The following is a 5,272-nucleotide window of genomic DNA, read 5'->3' as shown; positions in this document are numbered from 1 at the left end:
GTAGTTTCTGATTCTTGTGTGAGACTCAGGCCTTCAAGTTTAGGTCTGCTTCTTTTTGTGAACTTTATGCATCTTTGTGGTTTACTTTTTGGACATGTCTAAGCTTCGGGTTCTCTCTTTTGATTTTATATTGGAGTGGCTGGATTGCTTTTGTCTTCAGGAGTTCCCACAGAGGCCCAGTTCAGATGAGTGTCAGATGTTTTAAAGTTTTTCCTAAGGTCTGGATCCCTCCAGGAACGATTTTGGCCTCAGGAATTTGTGCATTGGACTGGCCTGGGAGCCTGGCCCAGTAATGATGCTGGTCTAGGGCAGCTGGTGGCCCTGCCACCCAGAGATGCAAAGGCAGATGGGGCGGGAAGAGGCCCCAAGGCCTCCTGGGGACTGCACTGGGGAGCTGGGGTGGTCTGTTTTTCCTAAGGTCTGGATCCCTCCAGGAACGATTTTGGCCTCAGGAATTTGTGCATTGGACTGGCCTGGGAGCCTGGCCCAGTAATGATGCTGGTCTAGGGCAGCTGGTGGCCTTGCCACCCAGAGATGCAAAGGCAGATGGGGCGGGAAGAGGCCCCAAGGCCTCCTGGGGACTGCACTGGGGAGCTGGGTTGGTCTGGATACAAAAGATCAGGAAGAGAAAGAGGCTGGTGGGTGGTGCAGGCCCAGGGAGGCAGAGGGAGGTGGTGGGGGCAGGTCCAGAAACAGTGCTCCTGAGGCCCAGAGAAGGCACTCTGTTAGTCTGGATGAAAAGGATCAAGAAGCAGTATTGGTTCCCCATGTGTCTGGGGCCCAAAGACAAGGAATGGGACAGGACCCAAATTAGGAGAGACCAGCGGGGGAGATGGGAGGGTCAATGAGGGTGGGGAAGTCAAGGGCACAGAGGGCGCAATGGATTTACCCTGTAGAGAGGCCTGCTGGTAAGAGAGAGGCCTGTGGTGGGTCTTTCAGGCCCAAGGAAGCCGCATATTCTTATTTCTTAATCCAAACACAGTAATCTGTGTGCACCTGCTCTTTGTCAGGAACCTTCAAGGAACGAAGAAGATGCATGTTATAGAGAGCAGAGGTCTTAAATATGACCTGCATGTAGATTGAAAAATAATAAATGCACATATACATAATACCATGTATTAAATTCTCTCATTTAAATCACACATGAACATTCAGTTCCCAAAAAAATTTCCTTGAGAAAATGCTGCTTGCGATGTTTCAAAAATGATTAAAAACTGTGGTACAAGGATGAGGATTATAAATCACATCACTAATTAGGGCAGGGAGAGATTTCATGTCTTCAGTTTCCTTCAGGCCTCTACAGGTGGGTGTGAGAAGAATCAAAAGGCAAAGTTTTTTCTCCAAGCATGTGGTCACCTGTCTCATTGGAAATCTCATTTTCTGGGCATGGAAAACAATCAAAACAGCAGGTCATCTTTCCCTCCTGATGGGATTTCCAGAACCCAGGACCACAAGGCACAGTGCACACAGAGGGAAGAATTTAGGAAAACCATATAGATGTTGGTAAATAAAATTTAAAAACTCTTCATAGCCATACTATTTTAGCATATTGAACCACTAACAGATCTATTTTCCACATACCTACAATTCCATTGACTTTCCATTTCCTACACTAACTAATGTACTATGTTTGAACATATGGAAACAAATTGATGAAAACTGTGTTTCTTTCCAAATACTAAAATGATGAAAGAAAGTTTGGGAGGTAATACAGTATAAACAAGCCCAGACAAACACAAGACTTTGGTTATTTAAGTTCAATGCCAAGCCATGCAATTACTTCTAAACCACATGTCTCTGTTCCGTGTCCCACTCTATCATGTCTTCATGTAAATACAATTGTTGGTCATGTGGAAAATATGGGGAGAACTGTCCTATTTTCATCTTTAGATCAAGATCTTTTGGAAAATTCCAAAAGCTGTGAATGTCATAACCTGCATCTGATTTTCCCATCTGGTTCTATTTACTTGGTGTCTAACAGGGTTAGTAAACCGGATGTTCCTCAGAAGGTGATGTAACTAAAAGAGATGCATTAATTTATAATAATAAAGTATTTTATATAGTGTTATCAACTTTAAAGTATATTTTAATAAAGTATTATTTATATAATAAAGTATATAATAAAATTTTAAAAGTGGAGAATGCTTCTTATTTTCTTAAATCCATCCATCCAAATATAAGTTTATTGAATGTTGGGTGAAATAAATGAAGTAGGAAGGATTATTTGAAAATTATCATTGCTTTTATAATGTTAGCTCATTTTGAGAGAAAATGCCAAAGCAAATATGCATGAAATACTAGGATTTTATTGGCATAACCAAATACTTCCTGATTGGATTTAAGGCCTACTTCATGAAATGGAACCCATACTGGGTACTGTTGTTAGGACCAATACCCTGTGGTCAGATAGGTCCTAGGTCCTAGGGGAGAACCCTCCACTAGCGGTGTTGTACTAAATGTAATCCTAATGAGTTATTGCCGTACTAATATATTAGTGAATGTCTTGACTCTCCTCAGAGAATGTTCTTCTTGCAGTAGAAGGCAATTATCAAGAGACTCACAACTGGGTAAGGTGCAGAGAATAAGAGGCCATGAAAACTTCAGCTTTAAATGGGACATCTATATCCCACTCCTGTGCAAGGCTCAGGGATCTCCACTGAAGTGGAGGCAGAAAGATTGCAAGAGCCAGTGGTGGTGGATGACTACGAGGACAGTGTTTTTCAGATGGGGGGAGGGGGGTGTTGCACATATGAACTCGAAATCTGTTTGACAGAACTGCTCAAGCTCAAGGCAATCAAAATCCTAGCAGGAAGAAGGGAGGTTGGCTTGAGGTTTCACTCCTACCTAAGGAGCTGCAAGCAATTGATAGATTCTGGGAGAGAAACAGTGACGTTTCTTTAAGGATGTGGCCCTTGGTAGTTCAACCATGCTCCAGGGAGAGCTCTACATTCAAGAGCTTTTGGGCAACACAGATTGGACTCCATTGAGAAAAACAGACACAGGAATCTGAGTGGGTAGGAGGTAGGGGTGGATTTGGAAAAAGATGGTAGAGAGGGAAATATGATCAAAATACAATATATGAAACTCTCAAAGAAATTAATAAGTATATTTTTAAAAATCCATAGGTAAAGCAGTGAGGTGAATCTCAACACCCATTTCCTCTCTGATTGTTTCAGAACTTACACTAAGAACATGAGGTCCTTACATCCTTGATCACTGAAAGAATTAGTTGAGATCACATACATAGCATATGCATCTCAACCCTTAGCACAAGTTTGACCCTTAGTGATCAAAGTCACTTGAGCTCTTATTTAAGGATTTTGTGTTAAATAACTGATTTTTTGTTTCAAATATTGAAACAAACACATGATGATGTCCTTGTAAAAAAAAATCGATCTTCATTCAAAAATGATGTTTCCCACTGTGTTATCTTCTTGCTCATGATGTAGACACCCATATAGATTTACCTCCAAGAAAGTAAAAAAGGACAGAACCCCTTTTAATTTAGAGAAAAGTTCCCGTGCATATGGGTTTGAGCATCTCTAGCCCTATTTACAGAAGGCTCACTGATGACACTAAGTCCATCCATTGGAAGACACTTTACCTGCAACCACAGAGCCATCACTTTTCTTGCATTTTCCATTGTCTGAAAGTCTTGTTGAAGATGCATTTTGTGTATAGCATTGCCCACAGCATATACAACATTGCATAGATTGTAACACTCATCATTCATAGTCATGTCAAAACTGTGCCATGGTAACCATCCCAAGGATGGGTTGGATGAACAATTATTTAATATTTTACAGTTATATTTCAAGATTGAAAAATTCAAATACATCCACCCCAATTTCACCACAGCAATGCCATCTGAGTATTAGGGAAAGTTCGATGCCTTGGATAAATTTTTGAGATTAGAAATCTCACCATGTTGATGTGAAAAAGTCAAGGTCCCATGGAATGACTCACCATGGAACTCTCTGGTCTTTGAGATAACATCCCATTGTGAGGTCATGACCCAGATTTTCCATATGTCCCAATCCTCCTAATACCTAATGCTCACTTCCATAAATGATGACATTAGCTGAGGAAGTCATAATTTGTTTGTAATGTATTTCAGTCCTTGATCTGTATAATTCCATGTTTTCTGGGATCAAATTCACAAAAGCTAAACAGACTCAGTGACTTTTCATCTCTCCCCTCATTCTGAAAGAAAATGGACCTCCTGGTAACCATCTGAGGTGACCAGCCCCACACAGATCCAGCTGAAATGAAGCATCAAGGAAACCATGGCAAGAGCCAGGCTCGTGTCCTTGGGGGCCATCTGATACAGATAAGGAAACAGGTGGTGGTCACTCAGGCTATGGTGGAATGGTCCAAAGGTGATTTAAAGGATACAGAACATAGGGAGCAACCTGAGGACTAAGGTTGACATCAAGCTCAATTCAAGGTCTGTAAGTGGTAGTAAGAAGAATATATTCCTCACATTATTAAAATCACATCTTACTTTCCATAGACTTCTTGAGAATTAATGACCAGTTTACCTATTCCCCCAAACTCCATTTCCTGCTTCCTTGTCTCTTCAGACAAGGAATTGTTGATATTCCATCAAGCTTCATTTACTCTTTGAGCTACATAGATCAACTCCGGAATAACCCCAGTCTCCTTGTTCACAAGACAATGCAACTAAAGGAGACAGTTTGAGACACCCCCCCCAACAACCCATGAACCTCACCTATGGAAGCATTTCGAATGTCCCCAGGTTGGCAGGTGCTGCCCATAATGGTCCTGTAAGTGCCACTTCACAGGAGGTTGATTCACAAACATAATGAGGAAAAATACCACCATGTATTGCAAGCCCATTTAGAGTATTGTGCAGTGAGGACTTATCATTACAGGTGCCATTAGGTAACCTTAATCCCAAAGACATATGGGGTAAAAGATGGGAGTTACAGTTGATCTCCTCAATGTCTCAAAGTAATGTTAGCATATATTGGTATCTTTTGGTTGGAAAACTGAAAAGAAGACACAGTCAGTATGGATGACATTCCAAACATACTAAACTTCAGGTCAAATATATTGAATAATCAGTACTAAATGTTATTTTCCCATTAGTTCTTATGTTGAAAAAATTTCAGTAATTGTGAACATCAGTGGACAGAAGATCTTTAGGGTGATAAGTATAGAAAATTTAAAAGAGTGGATTATTCCTATGTGAAATTTTTGTCTTTGTAAATACCCATAAAGTTCTAGTTGAATGTCTACCATATGTTGG

At 40.7% G+C, this 5,272-nt stretch overlaps 1 pseudogene; it reads right to left on the bottom strand.

Moving 5' to 3' along the window:
- Positions 1-3,670, bottom strand: part of LOC108491705 — a 10,249-nt pseudogene extending 6,579 nt beyond the window's left edge.
- Positions 3,671-5,272: the final 1,602 nt, after the last annotated feature.

The sequence above is a fragment of the Nannospalax galili genome, unplaced genomic scaffold, assembly GCF_000622305.1.
Source record: "Nannospalax galili isolate Female #2095 unplaced genomic scaffold, S.galili_v1.0 scaffold664, whole genome shotgun sequence".
Classification (NCBI taxonomy): Eukaryota; Metazoa; Chordata; class Mammalia; order Rodentia; family Spalacidae; genus Nannospalax; species Nannospalax galili.
This window is presented reverse-complemented; position numbering and strand designations above follow the sequence as displayed.